General features: G+C 43.7%; 1 protein-coding gene across 4 annotated transcripts in view; it reads left to right on the top strand.

Annotated features, from left to right (window-relative positions):
- Positions 1-1,395: 1,395 nt before the first annotated feature.
- Positions 1,396-26,059, top strand: part of KANK1 (KN motif and ankyrin repeat domains 1) — a 172,416-nt gene continuing 147,752 nt past the window's right edge. For all 4 annotated transcript variants that reach the window (XM_006137863.2, XM_006137860.2, XM_006137862.2 and 1 more), the window contains exon 1: positions 1,396-1,571. The gene's annotated coding sequence lies outside the window, so the exon portion shown is untranslated. The remainder of the gene's footprint in view (positions 1,572-26,059) is intronic.

The following is a 26,059-nucleotide window of genomic DNA, read 5'->3' as shown; positions in this document are numbered from 1 at the left end:
CTGAAAAAGAGAGAAATTATCTGTACAAATCAGCAAACCCATCAGCATCCATGGGAAATAGCTAGTAACAGTCTCTTTTGAGCCTTAAGATGGAGGGATCACTACAAAGGAATGATCAGTAAAAGGAAACCTACTTCATGGACCACTAATGATAACAGGTTCAAATACCTCTTGACGTGTACAGCAGCATTTCTTTCTAGGATCTCAAAGCACTTGACACACATTCCCAAACTAAGCTCTGCAATGCAACTTCATGCCTGGGAATGGAAATTCTGTTTGTTAATATAGCAATTGCAAAATGTTTTATTTAAGATAATCCGAAGAGGCCAAGCACTAGGCATGGGCTTTTATTACTGTTGCTCCATCCAAACAGTGACACAAATACATCCAGTAAACACCCTCTCTCCTATCCTAGGGAGAACCCCACCCTCAGGATGGGCACGCCAAGCCACAGAGGGAGTGACACAAAAAGGGAGGGGCAGCTCTACAGAACAGAGCTGACCTATCAGATCTACCCAAGCAACATCCTGAAGTTTGGTCCTTTCCTTTAACCCCCTGGGATGGACACAGCCTCCTCTCACTCTTGTTACTTTAGCCCCTGGTTGAAAGTACTCTGCTATGAGCTAGCTCCCCAGGTGACGAGTCTCAGAGCGGTAGCCTCTTGGGCTGTGTCCAGACTCAGGGGTTTTTTTTTTCGAAAAAACTTCACCTGCGTCTAGACTGCAGCCGCGTTCTTTCGAAATTAAATCGAAAGAACGCGGCTTTTCTTTCGACGGCGGTAAACCTCATTTCACGAGGAAGAACGCCTTTTTTCAAAAGTGCTCTTTCGAAAAAAGGTGTTCTTGAATGCCAACAGCTCTTTTTAGAAAGAGAGCATCCAGACTCACTCGCTGCTTTCTTTCGAAAAAGCGGCTTGCTTTTTCGAAAGTACTGCTTGCAGTCTAGACGCTCTTTTTCGAAAGAGGCTTTTTCGAAAGATACTTTCGAAAAAGCCTCTTTCGAAAGAGGCTTGCAGTCTAGACATAGCCTTGGTCTGTATCCGCAAAAAACAACCAGGAGTCCTGTGGCACCTTCAGCCGAACAGATGTAGGTGGGCATAAGCTTTGGTGGGTCCCACCCCCACTTTGCCAGCGGCATCTGATGAAGCGGATCTTTGCTCGGGAAACTTTATGCCCAAGTAAATCTGCTAGTTTTTACGGTGCCACAGGACTCCCCCTCGTCTCTCTAGCGAACTGGCTTTGCCCCTAAGCCAGCGCCCCTTGCTAGGCAGCCGGGCGCAGGGCACCCCCAGGCAGTGGGTTTGCGCTCAGCTCCAGATCCCGCTTCCCCCCCCCCCCCACCCCAGGGGGGGGAGGGGGGCTGCATTGTTGATTTTGGGCAGCGCGCAGCCGCAGTGCGGGCGCCTGGCTGCTGGCTGGTACAAAGAGACCCGAGTTTGGAGCTCCCGGGAGGCGGTGCCGCTGCGTCCCCTGGGGGAACCTGGCGCCTGATGCGGCTCCTGCTCGCTCCTGTCCCGCCGGGGGAAGGTCCTCGAGGAGCCGCCCGCGCGGCAAGGGGATGCAGGCGGAGAGGTGAGCGGCGCGGCGCGCGGGTGCCCCTGGTTTTTGCGAGCGGCCCCGGGTGGCGGGGAGGGAGGCAGGGCAAAGAGAAGAAACTTTGCTGGGCTCCTGAGCACCCGCCCGCCCAGCGCTCGGGTCCCCTGGGGGCGGGGGCCAGAGGCTCGGGCAGCCCCAGCTTCGCCCCTGGCCCCGGGCTGGCTGCGGGGATGCAACCAAGTGGCTTTGCCTCGCCCCCTCCGCTGCCTGCACCCGGGCTTGGGAGCAGGGGGAGGGGCGGCCTGGTGTGGCTGGGCCATCTCCCTAGGGACATTGGGTGGGGAGGGTGGAGCAGGGCCGGGTGGCTCTGCCGCTGCATGCTCAGCCCCCGGGCACGGCGCGCTGCTGCGGGTTCCCCTTCACTTGACATTGCAATGGCCAGGCAGGGGTGGCTCCCCTCTCCCTCCACTTGCTGGCTGCCGGGGAAGGGGATGAGGGAGGCTTTTGTTCCTGAGGCGCCAGGGGCCGGAGCACATAACTTGGAGGCCGCGGTGATGGTCCCCCCCTGCCAGGACAGACTCGAACTTCCCCGCTGCATTCAGCGGCTGCTGGGCAGCCCTGCCCTTAGCACGCGGGAGCCTGCCCTGTCTGCATAGCTGGAAGCTTGGGATTGTACTGGGAGGTTCGCTGTAACAGGACGTGTTGGGAGCCTGTAGAAACAGGGAGGTTACAAGCGCTGATTTCTGTAGCTCTGTGCTGGGACAGTACTGACGAACTGCCTGATGACTGTTGGTTTGGGGAGAGCTGTTGTTTGCAGGGCGGCTTGCTTTGGAAAACGTGGGTCCGGATGCTGAGTTTGAAGCAGAGTTTTGTGCGAAGACCAAATCCACTGTCAGGGGACAGCTTTACAACATCACCCTTGTTGTAGAGTTGATAGGGAGGCATTCAGGCCACAGCTGTTTTGGACTCTTCTGCACCCCAAAAATAAACCACAAAAATTCCTGCCCTTGCTACCAACAGTTCTAGTGGAGACAGGCCACTGGTGTATGACAGCAGTAAGCACTGTGGCCCGGATTTGCAAAAGAGTTTAGATCGGGGTGGGCAAACTTTTTGGCTTGAGGGGCCACATCTTGGTATGGAAATTGTATGGCAGGCAATGAATGCTCATGAAATTGGGGGGTGGAGTGTAGGAGGGGGTGAGGACCCTGGCATGAGATGCAGGCTTTAGGGTGTGGCCAGGAAAGAAGGTTCTGAGGTGCAGGAGGGTACTCTGGGTGAGGTCCAAGGGGTTTGGCAGACAGAAGGGGGATCAGGGCTGGAACAGGGGTTTGGAGCATGGGGGGAGGTGAGGGCTCTGCCTGAGACTGAGGGGTTCAGAAAAGGATGAGGACTAGCACAGAGGGTTGGGACTAGCACGGGTGGTCTCAGGGTGCAGGCTCCGGGCAGTGCTTATCTTAAGCATCTCCCAGAAGGAACAGTTTGTTCCCGGTTCCAGCTCCTACTCAGAGGAGTGGTCAGCTGGTTCTGTGTGCCACCCCATCCGCAGGCGCCATTCCAACAGCTCCCGTTGATCATGGTTCTTGGCCAATGGGAGCTGCAGAGCCAGTGCTTGAGGCAGGAGCAGCATGTGGAGCCCCTTGGCAGCTCCTGCGTTCAGGAGACACATGGAGCCACAGCTTGCATGGACCGAGGCAAGGTTCCAACCCTGCTCCTGGGTTGGAGTGCCAAAGCAGGCCAAACCTCTGTCTGCACTCCCTGTGAGCACTTGAGGGCTGGAGTAAAAGGTCTGATGGGCTGGACATGTCCTGCAGGCTGTAGTTTGCCCAGCCCTGGTTTGCCTCCTACTAAGGCACCTTACTTAAAAGCCAGCTCTCTGCAGCTCCTGTTGTGAAACACAGCCTGATCTTCAGACAAACACCGCCAAGAGCACTTCTGAAAACTTGGTTTGGCTTATGTTTGTTGAGTAACATTCCCTCTATTTTTTCCACCCATGCATGGAATACATTTTGTTATGTGCACCAACACGTGTTGATGTGCACCACCAATAGAAACACATGGTGATAGCTCTGGGTACTCTGCTAATTAGCTGGGTGGCATTTGAATATCTCCTGGGTGCTGCCTAAGGGTACGTCTAGACTACCGCGTTTTGTCGACGGAAGTTTTGTCGACAGATACTGTCGACAAAACTTCTGTCGACAAAGAGCGTCCAGACACATTGAGTTCTGTCGACAAAGCAAGCTGCTTTGTCGACAGAACTCTGTAGTCTGGACGCAGTGTTACAGGCAATAACACCTTCTGTTGACAGAGTTCTGTCGACAGAAGGTGTTATGCCTCGTAAAATGAGGTATACCAGCGTCGACAAAACTGCTGAGTTCTGTCGACGTTATGTTGACAGAACTCAGCGGTAGTGTAGACGCTGGTATAGTTTTGTCGACAAAAGTCCACTTTTGTCGACAAAACTAGGTAGTCTAGACACACCCTAAGTGCACAGCTTACAGGGTACACTGGTGCTGAGCACCCTTGAAAAGATTGTTCTCCATCCTCTGGTCCAGCACTGAGTTAGGTGAGGTGGTATAGAGTCTGGCTAATACGTTATTATTACAGTAACTCAGAGAGGCCACAACTATTGTGCCATGCTCTATGCAAACTTAAAACAAAGACAGACCGTGCATCAGTGAGTCCTACTGTTACCACTGCTGCAGCTCTTGGGTGGGATTTTAGGAGGGTGGCCTGTATTCAGTAGCCCATGGCTACTGAAAATTAAAGCCCCATCCCAGAGGGTGTTTAATTGCATTTAAACTGAAGTCTGAGTTGTTAAATCTTGATTCCAACACAGTTAGACGTGCTTGTGATGTGTGTGTACAGTAAAGATGAGATTTTCCCCGGGTAGGCCTAGACTACAATACTGTTCCTCTTCCGAACTAACTTCATTTTACTTATTTCTGTTTCAGTAACACTCCCAATGTGCTAGCCACACGCAGCGGGACAATCCCTGCTGTGAAGTGTTGGCAAAGACAAACGCCATTCAAAGGGAATGGGGAAAACCGACACAACGTAAAAATGAATATTATGTCTTTAAAAAACAAGCGCCGCATGCCCCTCCGCTTACCAATGCTAATTGATTTCTTGGAGGATTCATGGCAGCATTGCTTCTTGAGGGGGAGAGAGAGGATAATGGCTTTGTCGCTCTTCAGGAATGGCATTCCGTGTGTAAAGGGAATGGGGGAAGAAGATATGAGACAAATGGATAAATGGGAGTGTTTATCCCACTCATACAGGCTAATGTGTTTGACAGCACTGATATGCTGAAGCCACAGTAGAGGGTAACTTTGCCCCCCTTTTTAAGAACCTGAGACACCTTACATGGGCCTGACTTTCAGAGGGCTAAAAATCAGGCCCCTTGTTAGGAACCCAGAATCACTGGACACTTTTGAACATAGTGTGTGAAGCTACAGTGTTACAAGCATGTTTTTTAAAAAGTGTTTCAGGTGAGCTTTAAAACTGTAATGAAGATGAGCTTCACTGTGACTGCTCTGCTAACAGCAGTTGACTTTCGATTTTTCTTTTGTAAAGCAAAGGCCTACTATGCTGGGCTTTTTATTTAAAATACATGTTTTAATTAAGAAAATAGCTTGTCTGGCAATTCCTCTGCTTAGTCAATAACCTTGAGTCTTTGCTAGCTGAGAGAGGTGGCGTACCAATTGGCTAATTGAGAAATCAGATTTATTTGTACCTCTGTAATTCTTATTTCAGCCTCTTCTGACACGGTGACTTTGGGTGAGATCCCTTTGGAGGTGTATGTATGTGAGGAAGGGAATAAGTACAGAGGTAGAGGAAAAGATGATGCTACACTTATTTGCTTGTCTTTCATGTATATTAAATAAGAGCCTACCTCTTACCAGGATGAGGGTGTCCTCCGAGGCCCTGGTCTAAAGACCTGATGACCACTTATGTGGGTCTTTAGTGCCTCCAACAGGTCATCTAGTTCAGTGTTTCTCAATCTTTTTTTTTTTTTTTATAAAGTACCCTTTTTTTAATATATATAAATTATAAGTACCCCCAGTACCTACAGTTTTCAGACATAATTTTTTTTCTACCATTGCAACACATTTGTTTAAACAACTTAGTTGTAGCCGGGTGGGTGATGAAATTTTTGGGTATAAAAAGTACAAAAATAATGAATTGCTGAAAACTTAAATTCAGTTTTCCACAATTTCAGTTGTATTGACTTACCCCCCCCCCCCCCCAGGACTTCTCTCTAGTACCCCAGGGGTACTCGTTCCACTGGTTGAGAAACACTGATCTAGTTCCTTCCCTGCATTAGGGTAGGATTTGCCAAGTAACCCCTCTCCACTTTGTAAACTATGTTTTACATTGCATAGGCCTGAGGATGGGTGGGACTCAACTACATTGATGGTGACCCTAAATGAAGCATGTTGCTTTTGTAGCACTCCAAGGTAAAGTAAGAGTCATGGGGCTAAATTCCATTGGAGTTTAGATACATGACATTCCCGTTAACTTCCATGGAGTTATTTTGGACTTGTCCTAGAGTAACAGAATAGAATCAGGCCTTGGACTGGAAATTAAACTTGGGTCTCTTGCGTAGCATGGCAACAAGCGTGGCTTAGACAGATCATGGTAAATGTTTATTTGCACTGATGGAAATGGAAATATTCAGGAGTGTCATTTAAATGAAGCCAATCCATTATACAACTTCGTTTCTCTCACCCCCTTTCTGGTTTCTAAACTCTGATACCTATGAGTCTCAATTCTTGCTGTGCATTATACATCTAAATAATAGATGTGGGAAGTGAAATTAAAACTGTTGAAGAATCTGTTTTGTAACTAATGCGGCGTCTCTCTCTTTCTCTCTGTTTCTCTTTGCAGCCTAGGAGAAGCTGTCAAAAGTAGGCAGTCGCTTTTGCTTTTTGGTTACAAAAGCACAATCTGTTAAGTGGGAACAGTTTCACATTTGTTACGGCGTCAGCACCTACTGTGGCTGTGGAGCAGGGATGGGCGGCCTTCTGGTCAGTTAGAATTGAGTAATAGGCCTTAGTGAAAGTTTCAAGCATCAACATGTGCTACGATCAGAACCACTTAAACTGTTTATAGAAAAACAGACTGTAAGGCAGAGTGTACATAAATGCTAAACTTCTCTAATACACACTAGAATATATTGTAAAATTATTTGTAAATACTTATGGGTTGTGGTAAAATAATCCAGCACATATTAAACAAACAAGGTATTTATTTATTTACCATGTCCTAATGTTTGGCATACTGCTTCTTGTGATTCCATGGGCAAACTTAACAAATATTTGTGAGAAGCTTTGACTGTTTTCCCTCTATAGTATCCAATAAATGTTTCTGTTACTTAAAATAAAAGTTACAATACTGTATAAACACATGGAGGGATTCTTGGTTGAAAAATGTATTTAAGTAAACCCTGTGAAATTATGACTAATCGAATGTTACTTTTTTATAAACCTCACTTAGCCTTTGAAACTAAATTTGCCTTAAATAACCAGACTTACAGTGTTCTTAACTTTAATGGGACATAATTCATTTTAAGTATCTTTAAAAGTGTCCTTTTGTGGCTGAGTAACTGGCAGTCATATAGAAAAACATTTTAGATTTCTTGTGGAATAATCAAGGAAACAACTTAGAGTTGTTAGCTTTGGGATGTCACAATTATGGCTTATTCCCTTTAGAGATGCTATAATATTGAGGTGTGATAACATGCAAATTATATTGTGCCAGTTGTCAGAAGGTCGGGGCCTGAAAAGAAGGGTGACAGTACATGTCAGGAATGAACAATTAACACAATTACTAGAAGGGATTGTATCCTTATGCAGATTACCTTAATGTTCCTTTCTTATTGCCTGTGTGAATTGTATCTTAACTTCCAACTGTTTCTCACGAACTGTAGCACCTAGTGTCATGCAAAAATATACTTCAGAGGGGAGCTCTGCTTGGATTTTTGACCATATTAAGATTAGAGCAATGTCAGGTAGCTAAACTCAACTCTGATATTGTGCATTTCAGATTTTTACATTAGATAGGAATATTTAACTGACTCTCTCTATGAGCTATTAAGACAAAATTGGCCTTTGGTTTTTTGCCTGTTTTGTGTGGATAGCAAATTAGACTTGCTAACAAATGTCCCTCCTTCCCTCAGAGGTTCTTTACTCCATATAATTGAGAGTTTTAAGAATGATTGCTATTTGATACCTCCTACAGTCTCCAGGGCAAGATCTACAATAGACCTGGAACTTTGCAGCTCCAGCTATGTAGAATACGTAACTGGAGTTGGCTTACCTTAAACTGAGTGTGTCCGTGTCCACACAGTGGGAGGCCAACGGACACAAACGCTCCAGTCGCCTTCCCTTCCTCCTTGAGACTGAGAGGAGTAAAGGTGCTGTCTGGAGCTGCCCTCAGCTTTCGATTTATGGGTCTAAATCGAAGCTGGTAAATCAAACGCCAGAACGTCGATTTCTGATGTGGAGAGTGGTGACATTCCCCAAGAGAATTCCCACTTCCCTATGAATTCCTACTTCCCTACACTTTTACATATTTTGCCATTACATTGGTCTGAAGATAATGGGGTTGGGAGGGCGTAAAGAACTAGGTGAAGTACAGAGTACATGATTCATTTAACATAGTACTCAGATCTAGTCTGGTAAACTATGGGGTTTTTTTGTTTTTAAATGTTTTCCACTTCCTTCAACTTTAGGATTAGCTAATTAACCTTATTGACCTGCCCAGTGAGAACCTGTTGTGGGCTAGTTGTGAATAACTGTTGTGATGTGTTGAGAGTTACAGTAGGATTGTTAAGTGTCCTTGTGAAAGTGGTGTATGGCAGGAGGACTGAGGAGTGAATTCCATTGCTCTCTGTGGTTGCAGTGTCTCACTTGAAGGTGATAGTGGCCATACATTTGAATGAAGTCTGTTTACTACCCATCCGGAGAGGTAATTCCATTGAAGGGTGTGTGTTGGATGGTTAATAGTGTTACAGAGGAAATAATCAGAGGGAGATGTGAAAATCTCTGTTACAGGTCCCTTCTCAGAGCTGGGATTGACTCTTGATATTTGGTCCAATTCACTGCTTTTTTGTGTAACTTATCTTCCCCTGACTTCAGTGACCTGAACTACAGAAGTAAACCCTAAAGCCAGCTCCTCCAGCTGCCTGGGATTTAGGAAGATAGCTTTCACACTGACACAAATATTCCATAATAGTACATGATGGGGTTTTTTTGGACTTTCCTCTGAACTATTTGGTACTGGTCATTGTCCGAGCTAGGTGGACCACTAGTCTGCACTGGTAGAGCCACACAAGTTGTCATGCCTCCTAGAGCTTAAATATTAACACGGGTGTCAGGTGAAAACCCAGCTGGGGAAGGCAAGCTGCAACTCTGCCCCTTCTGACCAAGGCCATGCCCCTTTCACACGAGGCCCCACCCACTCGGCCACGTGGAAAGCCTGGCTCAGCCCTCCCTGGTGGCCAGGGGAAGTCGGGCTGCCACTCTGCAGCCTCAGCATTCCCCGGTAGCTGGGGCAAACTGGGCTGCTGTGTCATGGCCGTAGCCTTCCCTGGCAGCTGGGCTGCCTTCCTGGCGGCCAGGGGGAGCTGGGCTGCCACGCCGTGACCCTAGCCTTCCCTGGCAGTGGCCCCAGCCTTAGGCGGTCTGGCATGTAGGTAGTTTTAGGAAGGCTGTGCCTTCTCTTGCCTGTGTTACCCACCCTCATGAATATTAGGATTATATTTACCTGCCTCCCAGATGGGAGGTAGGGCTTTGTGTTTATAAGTGCTTTGAGACTCTTAGAAGGAAGATGAGGAAGGCAATGACAAGTATTTTTGTGGTAGCCTATCATCACATGAAGACTAAACCTAAAGCCATATTTGGGGAGCTTTTATTAAACAAGTATTTCAACCTTTTGGTCTTAACAGAACCCAAGCTCTTTCTGTTTTCCTGCTCCCTACTCTTCCCCAGTTCCTAATATGATGAACATGGTTATTGGAGACGCTGCCACTCTTGAAAATAGAGAGAAGGCAAAAGTAGAAAGCTCTGAATGTGCTGAGTTCAGAAGGGGTTTGATATTACATTCTCTGAAGGAACAGAAGAGTGACATTACTGGGAAGCAAATCTACAACTCATTCTGTAGCAAAACCAGATCAACTGAACACTCTGGGTCAGGTAGGGATGTAATAGTGTAGTCGAGTAGCCAATTAACCGATAAACAAAAGCTTATAGGTTAATGCTATAGACTACATGCCTTCCCCCCGCCCCCCAGTAAATTTTTAGCAGGCTGGCCAGCAGCCCAGTTCAGTCTTGGCTCACGCCAGGTCGGGGACCTACCCACACTTCTTGCTCTGCATTTAAAATGTATTAGGAGCTGCCAGTTGGGCAGGCATCCCAGCTCAGTTCCGGCTCGTGCTGGGACTGGGAGCTCAGCCCCACCTCTGGACAGGCAGTTGGTCTGCGAGGGGAGCTGTTTTTTAAACTGGCTTCCCTTGTGGACCAGCTCCCGCCTGGCATTCAGCACTGCTGCTTCTGATATAGGCAGCAGCATGGAGTGGCAGGGGGATCCTTTGGAGTGGGCCTGGCGTACACTGGCTGCTGGCCCCGCCCTGGGGACTATAGTATAGTCGAATAACCAATAAGAATTCATGAGGTTAATTGACTATTCAGTTAACTGATATTTAACATCTCTAGGAATAGGGTGGAATGCCTGAGCATTTTATTTTCTGGGGTCTCTCATATTCTTGTCATATGTGCATAATGAGTTCGGGAGTACTAGAGTTTGTCTAAAGACAGCCCTGCAGTGCAAACTACAGCTGTGTGAGTTATAGCAGGCATTAAAGTGTTATGCTGTAACTGACCTGGGTCTGTGTAACCCCCTTTCTTCCAGGACTATGTTAATGTGAGCTAGGTACCTCTTTGTTCATGCTAACAGGATCAGTAAGAAACAGTTACAGAAGAACAATTCAGTGCATGCTGCATTTCACATCCCATGCTATAGACTGAGGCACGTAGATAAACTCTTGGTTTCCACTCCACTTGTGTGTGCATCACAGGTAGTGCAAACATGGCCACTTCTGTCTGAGGGATCAGTACCCAAATCAGGGTGGATTAAAAACGTAATTATTTTTTCTATTTAAATACTTTTTTATTTGAAAAAAGAGCAATTTAAAATAACTGCTAAACTTCATCTATTAAAATTTAATTTTTTATCTAACATTAAAATTTGAGGGGGGCTCAAATTTTTTAAAAGGGTGCTGCCTTTTTAATTACATACAGAATTATATATTTTTATTATATACAGAATTAGCGGGAGAGAGCTTTAACATTTTAGGTCCAAACACACTGTGACATTTATAAAGTTTAACATACTGCATTAAGAATCTATATTACTTACTTTCTTTACAATGAAATATGTTGGGATTTACACTTTTCCAAATGTAAGTACTTCCAGTTTCTGTTGTGCAGAAAAGCTTTTGCCTTAGTTACGTTTGATTTCAGTGTAGATATCAGGTGCAAAAGAGGAAAAACTTATTGAGTCGAAAAAGCAAGGAAGCCTGTTTTCCTCAGCCAATTTTATGAATAAACCCAAGGGCTACGTCTAGACTGGCCTCATAAGACGGAATAGGCATGCAAAGCAGGCAAGTCAGAATAGGGAAATCCGCAGGGGATTTAAATATCCCCTGAGGGATTTAAATAAACATGGCCGCCGCTTTTTTCCCCGGCTTTTTTTCCGGCTTTTCCGGCTTTTCCTACTTGCAAGTAGGAATAAGAGATCCTCTGTAAAACGGCTTTATTCCGGAGGATCACGCCAGTCTAGACGCTCTTTTACGGCTTTTCCCCAAGCCGGAAAAAGAGCGGCGGCCATGTTTATTTAAATCCCGCGGGGGATATTTAAATCCCCCGCGGATTTCCCTATTCTGACTTGCCTGCTTTGCATGCATATTCCGTCTTACTTGGCCAGTCTAGACATAGCCAAGGTGAAAGAACGAGATCTACTAACTCAAACTCTGAAGGCACGGCTAGAGAACCAAAACCTCTGGCTGAACTGTGTCTCTGCTATGGAGCCAGTCATCTGAACATATAGAGAGTGACCCTGAAACAACTCTGTTCTGTAAGAGACAAGCATAATGACCTGCACCTCTGGCATATTGTCTCAAGTATCCTGTCTCTGATTGGGGCCAGCACCAGATGCTTCAGAGGAAGGTGTAATAACCTTGCTGTAGGAAGATGTGGGATAATTTGTCCCTTACCATTGGTCATACTCATCTGTAATGAGTAGATGCTGACTTAAGCTCTGAAACATGAGGTTTAATTCCTTCCAGCCTTTTTGTTAGCTTTAACTATTATGAATCTGGGTTTTCTTGTTATCCATAAAAATGGTTAATCCCTTTTTGAATATTGTTAAAGCCTTGGCCTCAATGATTTACTGTGCCAATGGGTTCCACAGTCTTTGTAGGAAAATCCCTATTTCCTCTTCATCAGTTTTGAATTTTCTACCTCTAATTTCTTTGGCTGTCCCTTCTTTTTGGGTTCCGAGATCTATCTTTTCTATACCATTACTTATTTCCTATGTTTTTATCACATCCCCTCTCTTTTTGTTTCCTAAGGTAACAATTCCAGTGTTTTCAATTTACCTCTTCCTATGAAACCTTTCCTGTGTCCTGGATCATTCTTGTGGTGTTTCTCTGAACTTCTTTCTAGTTTGGCAATATCCTTTCATAGACTGGGTCTCTAATGCTGTGCCTCCAATTCTTAAGAAGGCTGCACCACAAACTTATATGACGGCATTATAATTGTTTCCATTTTATTCTTTATCCTGTTCTTTATGCATCTCCCTTGATTCTTTTTGACACAGCTGCACATTCGGCTGTCTACAAATTCCCCATCCTCTTGAGCTGTAGGAACCCTAGATTGATTGAGGATTTAGAAACAGTGACCTAAAACACTGTCCTTCAGTTAGGATTGTGCAATTGTGTCTTGTTTAAACTTAATCTATAGTCATGAAGTTTGACATGGCTGCTTGTTCATGTCAAACTCTGGAACTCGTGGTAGATTGTGAAGGGAAGGTAAAGTTAAAAATTCAATTCTCCTTGATCAGTGTGTTCTATTTATTTTAAACTGCAATTATTTACCCAACCTGGGGGATTGGATTCTTCCCAGTCACCCCTGGAGTGATGAGGTATTAAAGGTTAGATGTGTTTGTTTAGGTGCATAAACATGGCTATATGACCCCACAGCTTCTGTCAAAGTTCTTTCCTATTTAAGAATTGATTAAATGAAGGCAAAGAGGGATGGAGGCCGAGGACTTCTGTTTTGGGCCAGCTGTGACCAAAAAAACCTCAGGAGACAATACTTAACTATCTATAAATATTAGCTTTTCCTGCTTTGTGTCAGTATATGATAATGCAAAGGTTTTCTAGAAGGAACTCCAAACTCCTCTCTCTGATTAGGAAATAGGAGGAAGGCATTTTGGCTACCCTTGCGTTTCCAGATGGGCATTCTCTTCAGTCTTTCGGTGCCACTTAGAAGAATGTTACAGTCTCATAGGAAAATACTACCTATAGGGAGTATTTATTTTCACATTTATGTGGGAGGTTTTAAAATAAAACTTTCTCAAATATAAGATGAAAATACTAAAGGACAATGAAAAGTGAATCTTGATGGTGTGACAAAACAAACTCAGTTACATTTAAAAAATAACGACATTAGGAAATTTCAATTTGTGTCCAGGTTTGTGGGAAGTATGGAGGCTTGGTAAGCTTCTATGGCTCTCTCTCAGCTCTGCAAATTCAGCTGCCATTCTGAAGTTCACACTACGTTCTTTCTCATGTATGCATCATTGCTAGTCTGATATTCTGCACTCTGTTCCATCTCATTCTCTTCCTTTACCCTATAAAGAAAACATTTGACTGGTAAACTAGGGTACAATGCACCTCACACTTCACACAGCTGTGTTTGCTCTGCAGTGCCAGTCTGAAATATAGGTTTGCTTTTCCCTAAGTAGATATGACAGAGTAGACACAAGCAGAAGATCTGTTGAGAAGGAAGCTACTTAATTTAACTTAAATCTCTCTTCAGAGTAGAAAATACCCTAGTCCGTTGTTCCAGCAGAGTGAATACCTGATAGTGACTCCTTTACTGGAATCTGGCATCTTTCTGAGTTCAGATTATCCCCAACTAAGCAAAGATTTGTCATTCTGAAATTTATAGCCTCAGGTGGTTTTTGTTCAGGTTTGATATCTTAACCCTGAAATGTGAGCTGCTGTTTTGTTTTGACTTGTCACATAGTTGCATGTGGGGGAGTGCACAAGTGTGTGGTGCACCTACTCTGGCTTCCCTTAGGATAAGCTTGCTTTCTATTGAGTTTCTGGTGCAAATGTTACAGATGTAGCTTTTGGTTTTGTGGTTGTGCGTGTGGTGTTACTCTCCCATTGAGTGGCACCGAGACCACTTACAGGGAGAATAATGGGTCTGCTCTTCAGCCTTGGCTGATAGTCAGCTGGCTTTTAGCTTATGCAGGAGAGGCTCATGTTCTGAGCTCCAGAAATCCCAGGTTTGGTTCCGCCCACAGATGACTGGGATCTGCCAGCAATACGGTAGCATGCCACGTTTACATGAATGTATGCAGAAAGAATGCCACAATGGTACAAAAATGGCATCCTTTCTGGACTAATTAACAGAATCTTGAACACATTTTAACTTGTGTTTTGCACATTAGTCTGTTCCTAATGGCTAGACACTTCACACCAATGTTCCCTCTAATTTTTCCATCCATGTATGGAATAAATTTTATGTGCACCAAGTCATGTGTGGATGTGCACCACCAGGAAAAACATATGCTGGCAGCTATGGGCGCTCTGCTAATCAGCAGGGCAGCACCTGACTCCCTTCTGAGTGGCCACCCAAAATGCTGATTTTTTTTTTTTTTTTTTTTATAGCGAGCAACACAAGGTAGCAAGCTGCTTTGCTGGCTTAAGCTAGTGGCGGACTCATGTTAGCCTCATCTACACTTGTACAGGTGGTAATGGGTACCTTCCTCATGTAGACAAGGCTTGGGACTACCAGTAACTAGGCCTTAGGATTGTCTCATAGGTCAGATATGAGGGGCGGAAATGCTTGTGTATTTTGTAAAATTGATAAAATGATTATTATAAAACTCAGCAACCTGTGGGTTGGGTTTTTTTCTCTTTTTTTGTCATGGGGTCATCAATACACCACAGCTGGCTAGTGTGTGTTATCTCTGCTTTTTAAGAGGAGCTAATTTGGATCAGATTCTGCTTGGAAACTTTTAGCCTTCCACTGAAAGTTGTGTTACAAGTAGTTCTTATCTGCCATGAGTTTATTTGTCTTAACGTGTCCCATCATTGGTTCTCTCCACCAACGGTAGCAATAGTGGGAATGCTAGTCCAGCCCAGATGCTGGCAGCCACTGGCATTTTTAGTACTGTTGGATAGGTGGCTCTGCTTGAAACACCCGTGGCTGGCTGCTAGGGTTGCCACCTCAAAGATACAGAAAAAAATCAGCCACTAGCTATCCCATTAACAAAACCCAGCCATGGTCCATCCTTTCCCTGCAGCAGTCATTTGATGAGCCCTCAGAACCTTCACAATTCTTGTTTTATTTTATCATTTTTCATACTTTAGCCTAACATGGCACTACAGTCCAGAGAAGCAAGCGTATGAATTTGTAGAGCATGCTAATGTGTGTCCCGACTGGGGAAACTCCCCCGTTGCCCTACTCATGTTCTGGCAAAGCAGACAATGTGTGTGTGTGTGTGTGTGTGTGTGTGTGTGTGTGTGTGTGCACTGAGATTTTTTTTATTGTCAGATTGTGGAGATAAGTGTTTGCAAGCAATCCGCACCCCACGGACTGTCTGAGTTAGGGAATGTCATAGTCCTGCAATACAGAGCCATGATCATTTCTTCCCCCCTTCCGCTGTATGGAAACTGGGCTTGATTCTGGTCCCATTCAATTATTCTTGGCTAGAATAATACAGGACCAAGCTGTCTGAGACCCCAACATCCTAGGAGTTAGATGAATTTCTCTGAGAGCAGGTCTCTTTTTCCTTTTCCTTTTCCTTTTCCTTTTCCGGATTGTCCCCCCCCCCCCCCCCCCCCCCCCCTTGTGAGAAGCCAGTGACTGCACAGAGGCCATTTGCTGTAGAGATTCCTCTTTTGGATGAAAAGATTTTTTTTAATCGCCTTCAAATGTAAGTGTTCTCTGTTAGCTGAAAGGACAGCAGGAGCTGAACAGTAAAACTCTTGGTGCCTTAAGCTGTGACAAATGGGCAAGGAAGAGGGAAATTCAAGATGTTCACTTGCCCCATGAGGAGCAAATGTTTAGATACATGTGGGCCTTCCTGTTTAGAGCTACCTCTGCCTTGTCTCTGCTTCATGTGAAGTGGATAGACTGGATAGAGTCACTTGCTTACCAAATGCAAGTGAGCTGAAGGCGGGGGTGGGGGGAGGGGAAGGGAGTGATAGTCAGGCAGCTGTTGCTACTTTTGAAGTGAAGGCGCCAGAGGCTTCTGGAGGAGGGGAGACGGACAGAGAGTACAATGCGAAGCAACAAGTTATAACAGAAATAATGGAAGAGGCCCAGGATTATTTGCACAGAGTGCTGATGTCCTCCAACTGTGGGCTAAAAAAAGTTGTGACTAGATATCTTTCCCCTTTCTCCAAACAGCTCATTTATTTACATCAGCCTGTCACTTTCACTTTGCAGTGGTCCCAGAGCTGTGTTCATTAAGGAAATAACAGAAAATAACATGTCTGCAACCATTTGGGAAAGAAATGAATCTTTGGGGAGGGGTTTTGTATTTACTATGACTTCACCCAATTGACACACCATAGTTATGTTCCACATTAATGGGACACCACACAACATCACTCTGGGTGTTAGTATTAACACTGAGACAGGACTAACAGGAGCGGTAGGTGAGATCCAGTTCTCTAGAGTGGAAGAATTATTTTGGTATCTATAGCCTGGCCTGTCACAATAGTAACGAGTGCTTATGAAGATGCTTTGTAGGAAGCACCCTACAATTGCATAAATTAATAGTCTTCTTATATTATCTAAAATAATCCTCTACATAAGACACCTAGGATATGTCTACACAGCAGTGTTATTTCAGAATAACTGACATTATTCCAAAATAGCATACTCCGCATCTACACTTCCAAAAGTAATGTCGAAATAATGTCAAGCTGGAGAACTTATTACTCTGACATTTTACGAGGAGTGAGGGAAGTCGGAGGACCAAAATAAGCTACTTTGGGTTAAGCTACGCAATTGACGGAGCTCAAGCTGCATAATTTATTTCGGCTTTAGCTCTGCAATGTAGATGTGCCCTTAGTGTTAGTCAAGGTGGATAAAAGTGATGATTAAAAAGACCTTTATGTTGCTGGTTCTTTACTACTTATTTTATAGTCTCAAGTTGGCAGAGTGGCAGTTTTGTATTTGCTCTCTCATTTGTTGCCCAAATTGCTAGTAGAATTTCAAAATTTTACACAGAGCTGCTTCAATAAGTTTCATACTTACCATGCTCATCTGAACTAAAAATAAGTCTAGGGCTTCATTAACATCCTTACAAGCTGAAACACTAAACTGATAAGCAAATAGTCCGGGCTGTAATTGGAAGCAATATCACCTTCTGATATGCTGAACTTCCTCAAGGCTAGAAAGCTGAAGTGCTTGGACCAGGCTGTATTCCATCAGGGTTTGCTATTAGAAGTCAGAGGGACTTGTGCTCCAGAGTTACTTAGGTACTTTTGAAGATCAAACCCTAGGTTTCCATATATGGGAATAGGTGCCTAATGTTTGGCCAGTGAGACTTATTACATGTCAGAGGCAAGAGGGTGTGTTTGGTGAAGGGGTGTGTAGTCTTGTTTTATGTTTTAAAACACTTGTTTTAAATAGATAAAGAAAGATCTCAGAAGCATTAAGAACAGACATTAAGTACAGACCTCAGATGTGGGTGGTAGAAGTTCAGACTCTGGCATTGCAGGACTGGACATACATAGTCCTATTCCTTTGTGCCCTCAGCTGAAAATGTTTTTTTGGTCAGTTGACACAGAAAATGACACTCCTCCAGCCCCCTCCCACAAGTTAAAACAAAAATTGATTTGGAGTGATGCTGTGATATTCAGAACTTGACTTATTTTAACTGCAGCAAAATCCATTCAGTCTCCGTTCAGCCAGAGCTAGAGCATAATCGAAATAAAGCCTCACATGTAACCAGCCACTTTTCTAATCTTGTTGTTGCCATAAGAATTCTCACTAGGGCTACGTCTAGACTGCAGGCTTCTTTTGGAAGAAACTTGCAGAAGAGATCTTCCAAAAGAGAGCATCTACACAGCAAAAGTGCATTGAAAAAGTGATCTGCTTTTTTGAAAGATAGCGTCCACACTGAACGGATGCTATCTCGCATTTAAGCTGTGATTACTATGGAAAGAATGGCCACTAGGGCACCGGTGCTTTTTCCTCTTTCCTCTTTTGAAAGAACTCCCTCTTCCCCGTCCACACTTGCCTTTTCCCAAAAGAGCTCTTTCGGAAAAAGGTTTCTCTCTCATGAAAGAGGCTTATTAATGTTGGAAAAATCTCTCTGTTCTTTCTATTCCCCTTCCCCCCTCCAAAAACTGCGATTGCAGTGTGGACACAAGTGAAGTTTTTTCGGAAAAACAACTGTTTTTCCAAAAAAACTCTATAGTGTAGACATAGCCTAGAAGAGTTTTCAGCTTGCAAGGCAACATCTGAACCATGGCTAGCCTACAAAAGACCTGGATACTACTGAAAATAATTTAAGCAGCAAACTCACTTGAGAGAACTTAACTGCACAACATCTCTTTAGCAAGACTGGTTTGCAGACTGGTTTTGCTGACATTTAGGAAACAGAAATTTGGAGCATTAACAGGCAGTTCTGTGTCTGCCCATGATGCATGTGATAGCTTTTGAAAAACCTTCCAAAGACACTGGCCAAATGGAATTCCACTTGGGCCTGTTTACTGATAAACTTCTGAGCACACTATCCTGTCTAAGACCACTGACCTAAATCATGTTTATTGTGAGTACCCATCTTGATTGAAGGGATTAGGGTCTTGTGAATCTTTTAACACTATCTTTCTTGATCCCAGTCATTAATTGGCTGTAGAAGTTAAATAGGTTTTAAAACACTTGTTAAATGGTCCGACCAAGAAACATCCCCTCAACCCCTGTGAGATTATCATGTCACTAACTCTTAGCGTACAGATGTCTTGGCTTTCTAGGTTAGATGGTCCTGGATCTGAAAACTATCAGGATTTTGTTTTTCAGGTGGTATGTTGGGGGAAGCTTTCAGGCTTTTTTCATGCATAAAGAAAAAAAAGTGGCATTAACTCAATATTTTTTTTCCATACCGAGGTCATCTTTTAAAACTCTCCAAATTTCAGAAATTATGAATAGGCAGAGAGAATCCCTATCTGCCATCTCCCCGAGTTAGACTCTCCAGATACTTTGGCACGCTACAGCTTCAACTTCTGCACTCTGAGCCACACAGTCTTCACCTCCCATCTGATGCATGTATGCTAGCAGCTTGATAGGCGTCTTGCCTTCTGTTCACCTCCTTTGATGCGATAGCAGTATCAGGTTTCTCTGTGGGGAGAGGAAGGATGGTCTTGTGATTAAATTGGAGGTTGGGAAATTGAGAGCTGGCGTTTGTCTCCCCATACATAGGGATGGTATCACTCCATTGTTGTTGTCTGTGGTGTCCCCTGTGAGGGACATGAGAATATGGCTACCAGATTTCCTGACACCGTGACATGACTGACATTTCATAGGTCACGTTGGCCTCTCCGTATCCGTTTTTTTTTCCCTCTGTGAAAAGGAGAAAATATTCCCCAAGGTCTCATGTGATTTAGGCCTTATCTACACTCACAAGTTTGTCGACAAAAACGTACGTTGCCAACCAAAACTCAACAAAACAAATTGCCAGAGGGTGTTCGCCTGAGCATGTCCACATTGGGAGCACCATCATCATCCACAGTGTGAGCAATGCACTGTGGGAATGCATCCCACAGTGCAGTGTTGTGGGAAGGCAGACCACTGCACTCCTTGGGATTCCCTTCTAGTTTTCCCACAGCCTTTTCAGGAGGCTCCCTGAGCTCTCCTTGCTGAGGAATGTTAAAGTAGCACAGCAGTCTGTTCCCCTCCCCCTGCAGCAGCAATTTGCCTGCAGCTTTGTTCTTAGTACTGGGCAACACAGGAGCACTCCATTGATTTGGTCTTTGTTCCCCAACCAGCTGTCAGATACTTCCCAGAGCTTTGAAAGAGGAGGGGTGCATGCCTGCAAGGCAGCAGAGATCAAAGCTGAGCAGAACCACCAGGGCAGGCAGTGTGGGATAGTGGGGAAAGCCACCTCTGGGGGAGAAAAACAAACAGCATTGTCTACCCTGGCTCTTGGTCAACAATAAAGACAGGGAAAAATAAAGTCAGAAAGTCTCTGGTGGGGTGGAAGATTTTTGTTTAAATCAGGAGGTTTTCCTGACAAAAGTTGCATTGAGGTATGTTCGCTCTCGTTTTGTTGCTAAATGGCAGTTTTTGGCCAGAAAACTTGGTAGTGTAGACAAGGTTTAGTCTCACTAGATCTCTGAAGTGCACAAACCCTTATAGGAAAGGTGTTCATGTACATAAGAAGTATTCTTCCTGCAGCATTATTTACACCATTTGACCTTTAGAGCCCCTGCAGTGCCAGGTGTTGCAAATTATACAGATGCTTAAACTCATTTACTATCATCAAAGTCGAAGATCCCTGCAGCTGCTGAAATTGAAAGATGGTTAATCTGTGGAGTTAAGAGCAAGCAGGCTCTTTGTAAACCAAGAAAGGCATAGGTCTCTTCTCTTGTGGAGCGAATTCCAAATGGAGAGGTTTTGGGGTATCATGTTAGTTGAGGCAGTCTGCCTTATATGGGGGCAGAGGACAATGTTTAGTTTGCACGAGCTCTTCTTTCCATACTCCCTGGTGTCTGCCTTGTGGTTCTATTTGTTAAGTAGAACCCTAAACTTGATTTTCCTGGTTTTTGTGCGTGTGTCTGTTTCCATCAGTGTTCTATTAAGTCTCTCTTCCCCCCCTGTCTAAGTTACTTATGTAATTACAACTTTAATTCCAGCTTAAAGGCTTTTGAGTGTCTGGGAATTGTAAATGATTTGCATCACAATGTGGGTCCATGAGTCTTCTAGAAAATGAGAGAAATGCAAAAGAAATCTACCTCACAATGATCCTCACACTGGTTTTTCTTGGGTGTCTTATTTTAAGATATGGATCCAGTTGGACCTTCCGTAAGGTGGGAGGCATACCTGCTAGAAGGTGGCAATACTTTTTGTTGAGCTGGCTAGCAGAAATCACTTTAAATTAGAAGTAACTGCAGAGGAGCACGTGCCTCACCAGTGGGAGTAAAGAATTTAGCTCTGTGCAGTCGGCAGTCAAAGAGATTCAAGGACATCTACAGAACAAATGCTTTACTTCTTTGAAGCCTGTGAATAAACACTCTTAGTTTCATAAAGATCTTTGGTCAGGGGAGAAACAAAGCACTTGTAGGATGACTTTTTCCAAAGGTCAACATAAAGTCTTTAAGGCAGAATGAGGATGGAAACTTATTTAACAATTGACTGCTGTGGAATATTCCTTTTGAAACCTTAAATCAATAAATTGCTGTCTTTAAAAATCATGGGCTGTTCACAGATGTGAACCTCTGTGAATTTCTTACTTGGTTGTGCTTTAGAAGTCTTCTTAGAATAAATTTGTCTGAATTGTGAAACACCATTCTAATAAATATTAGTACTGTGAACACATTAGAATATGAATGCATCTAAGCATAAGAGTGAGTGAAATGAGAACTACCCCCAGAACATGTTGTAAGGGGTGTACATAATATTTTTAATGGGATGGGGGTAAGGAAGCAAAATCTTTGTTTTTAAATACCTACCTTTAAACAAATGAATTCAACAGTTTCATTCTGACACTTAAAAACTTGTGTCTTGCTTCTTAAACCTCTTTTTGAATAAACATAAACACTTTGGTATTCTATAGAGAGAGATGTAAGTTCTGTACCCTACTGTCTGAAAGATTACCAAATTAGGAGTGCTACAGCAACCTTCAGAATTAACTTTTTTCCCCCCACTTTTCCCCCTCCAATAAATCAAAAGTTGGTTTCTTGTCTGTCACTGGCAGAGTTTCCCAAAATGCGTCATAGTATCTAAGGTTGATCCCTTTAATTGGTACCTTCAGAATTTTGAAGGAGAAAGCAAAGGAGGAAAAACCTTAATTTTTCTAGTGTGTTAAAAAGTTAGCATGGTAATTCTCTGCTGGCAAAAATGTCCTGCAACTGCTTTCCTGCCCGATATTAAACTTCTATCATGTAACTACCAAGAGAAGAAATAAGTTCTGTAAAACCCTCCCTAGTTTTTACATATTATAGGTCCAAATAGGCTGTCTTCCCTTTGGGAATGTCTACACAGCAGAATTATTTTGGAATAACTGACATTATTCTGAAATAACACAGAGCATGCCTATACTACAAGTCTTTATTCTGAAATAATATCAAGCTGGAGGACTTCTTACTCCGACTCATGATAACCTTCATTTCACAAAGAGTGTGGAAGGAAGAGTGTTTTTCCTTTGACTTCGTGCTGTGTAGATAGTGCCAAAAGGTGAATTAATGTATTTTGACTTGTTACGCAATTGATGTAGCTGAAGTTGCGTAGCTTAATTCAACTTTAGCCCTGCTGTGTAGACATACCCTTACTCTTCTTCTGACTCCTCCCTATTTCTCAAGGGGTGCATCTAGACAGCAGCACTATTTTGGGATACATCCAGTATCCCAAAATAGCTATTCTGTGTCTTGTAAAAAACCTGTTATTTTGAAATAACTTTCAAAATAACAGGCTTGCTATTCCGAGCCTGTAAACCTCAATCCAAATTTCAAAATAAGCCATTTCGAAATACACTCGAAAAAAGCTATGCATTTTGTGTAGCTTATTTCGAACTATAGGTGCAGTGTCGATGCACCCAAGATGTCTGGAATTTAATGCCAATTCCCTATGCAACTGTGACAGCTGGTTGGTGTCCATAGTCCTTGTATGTTTAAACTTGTATCAGGAAATTATGTCAGAAGATCAAAGCACTGGTGTGGTGAATGAATTTCATTGCCAAACCACAGGTTTGGCTTGAATGTAAATATTGTCTGATATTGAGGAGGGCTGCCAGTGTTCTTGACACATGAATGATTTCTGGCTTCCCTTCAAATTCAGCTCTAGTTTACATAACTAATTTCATACAGCAGTTTGAATGGACTCTCAGAGTCATAATTTGAACTAAGACTAAGTGAATCAATAGTTGCATGCAGAGTGTCAGAAGGATAATGACATGTCATTTCATTTGTCCTTTCTTGAGTGAATTCTTAAAACTCCAGTTCAAGTTTCCGACTGTTGGCAATGCTGTTTATTCGTAAAGCCCCTGCACTTGAGGGTCTTAAAAGAGCAGGTGTAAATAACTTTCATAACATCACCCTGGGGGAAAAAAACTGAGATCCCCATTTTACAAATAGGGAAAGAGTTTAGACCTCTGAGGCTTGTGTGGGCATGGATGCTATGAGCACCCATTCCATACCGTGAGTACAAGATGGGCATGCACCGGATCCTCGAAAGGCATTGCTGAGTTTGCACAGAGCATAGGTATGCTGAACAAGGGGGATGATTTAGGGTGAAACTGATGGTCAGAATTTTCTTGAATGTGTGAGAATTTCAAAATGTGAAAATAAACGAAGGATGTTTAGAAGTGGGGGTTTTTTTGAAAAAACATTTTTTTTTGCAGGTGGGACAGCAGCTCCATAGGGGTTTTTGCACCGGCTCCCGCGGACCTGCCTGTCTCCTCTCCCACTCCCCGTGCTGCTGCCTTTGTACAGTGCGGGGGCAGAGGGGAGGGAGCTTGTGTGTAACCGTAAAGGTTAACCTACGAGACCAGGTACATCAGCTACTGGTATACAAAAAGAGAAAGCAGCTGAGCTAGGGACTCTTCTAACTAGGTTGCGAGTCTTTCACAGAGGTTCTGGAAAGGATACTGGTTGTTTATAAAGTTACAAACTAACATGGCTACCCCTCTGAGACCTCTCAATATTATCAGACACTTGTTCCCAGATTAGCTGGTACTCTGCTAGCTTGACATTTAGCAATGCTCTGGGGGAGGAGGAAAGATGGAGGAATTAATTGGCAGCCTGGCTGCTAACTGGTGTCATCTTTCTTCTCAAATTGCAACATGTAGGAGTGATTTGGAAATGTGCATCTGATAATTCTGTATTTTTCGTGGCCTGATATTGGCCAACACAAAATGATCTGTATCAAGTGGCATTTACTTAAAGCTTTAATGTTTAGTTCTCTTAAATCCCTTATTCTCCCTCAAGAATTTCCACCAGGAAAAGGAAGCCGTGTTGTCCCTTTTCCAATCTGTTCTGAGACACACAGACCCAGGAGTAAGGGAGAATCAAAGGCAGGCTCCTCAAACAGAATTACTTGAAGGCTGCTCCCCACTGAAAGATAAGAGCAATTGTTACTTGTTCTTTTGTGCCAAAGAAGTGAGGAGCCATAGAAATAAAGTTTGGACACCAGGTTAGTTTACTAGCTAGCTGTTAGGAGTTGCTGTATTGAGAGAATAAGTTTTATTCACCTGCTGTGCATATCAGTTAGTGAAACTCCTCTTTTCTGCCTAAAACTCTTTTCTCTGGTCTTGCCTTTTAGTGATAAGTCATTCACTTTCCTATTCTTCATTCAGTTTTGTCTTGGTATCCCAGTAAATCCTTTTCAAGGCAAGGATTCAGTGCCAAAACACTACCAAGTTTTGTCAACAAACCTTATGTCAACACCCAAAAGTTGACAAAACAAAAACTGCAAAGGGTGTTCTTGCTTGTTCCCTCTGTCGACAGGTCATGGCCACAATGGGGGCATTATCATCAACAGTGTGAGCAGTGCACTGTGGGTATGTATCCCACAATGCAGTGTTGCGGGAAGACAGAGCTGATGCCTGCACATCTTGGGATTCTTCCTTCGTTCTCCCAGAGCCTCTTCAGCTGACAGCAGGGGCACCATGAATAGCTCTATGAGTTCTCCATGCTGAGGATGCCTGTTCCTATCCCTCTGCAGCAGCAGTCTGCCTGCCGCTGTGTTCCTTAGCAGGGCAGAACAGAAGCACTCCAATGATTTATTCTTTGTTTGTTCTTCAAACAGAGCAGTTCACTCAGCTGTCAGATACTTCCTGTACCTTTGAAAGGAGAGGGGCATATGCCTGCAGGGCAGCAGAGATCCTAAAACCCTGAGCACAGCCATCAGGGCAGGCATTGTAGGATATTGGCAGAAGCCAGTCGTCTTGCCAAAACAAACAGCAGAGTCCACACTGGCTCTTTGTCCATAATAAAGGGAGGGGAAAAGACAAAAGTCTCTCTCAGGGTGGAAGTTTTTTGTTGTCAAAACTGGGTGTTTTTCTCAACAAATTTGCATTATAGTGTAAACACTCTCATTGTTGTGTCCCCAGAAGGCCTGGAAGTAAAGTCTCTGTATACAAGATTGAAATTTTTAACTACATTGAAAATGTCCTGTTACTTTAGAGTGTGTGTAACATCTTTTTTGTGTCAGTTGAAGAGGGCCAATAGATTAAGAATATTGGACTAGTTCATTGGGGTTAGAGCTGTTACAGAAAGCGTACATTGATAGCATGGATGATACAGTAAACCAGGGTGGGGAACCTTTTTTGGGGTCAGGAGCCACTGACCCCCAGAGAAATCAGTCAGGAGGCTGCACACAAGTGAGAAGTCCCTGACTGATACAGACACTCTTCACATTCCCCGTCTTCATAAGAGCCTAGGAAGTGGTTAGCTAGAAGATTCTGTATGCTCTAGCCTTGCCAGTGGCTGGCTGGGGGACTGGAATGCTGAGCCTTTGGGGCTGAATCCAAGGAAGCCGGGGGCCGCTTCTTACCCCCTGGTGTGAGGTTCCCTACCCCTGCAGTAAACCAATATTAAAGTATTACACTTGGGTCTTTGAAGTCTTTAGGAAAGTCCTTCTGCAGAAGTTTGAATTCCTATATTAATCAGACTGAAGCTAGGTATCTATTCTGTTTTTTTCCCCCAGAAGATTAACAGAGGACTAGATTGTAGCTTTGAAATCTGAACTTTAAGTCATTTGACTTTTTAAGACTATTTTGCTGCTTGTATGATATTGTGGTTTTAAACAGTGACCTGCTTATGTTTTAGAAACCTTATAAATACATGGTGGAATAACAACATGGATATTATAAGCTATCAAATTTATCTGCTGCTGTTTTCCCTCAATAACACCAAAAGCCTTAAATAGCTGCTGTGGAACACAGTAGGTGGTGAATAGCAATTCCATGATATGTGAAGAGCTCTGTCTTCAGTGAGACTGGGGAATGTATATACAGTATCTTTGTTCTATGTATGTCACCAGAGACTGGGCAGCAGG

Source organism: Pelodiscus sinensis, chromosome 6, assembly GCF_049634645.1.
Source record: "Pelodiscus sinensis isolate JC-2024 chromosome 6, ASM4963464v1, whole genome shotgun sequence".
Classification (NCBI taxonomy): Eukaryota; Metazoa; Chordata; order Testudines; family Trionychidae; genus Pelodiscus; species Pelodiscus sinensis.
Note: the sequence above shows the minus strand (reverse complement) of the source record. Positions and strands in the feature narration are given on the sequence as shown.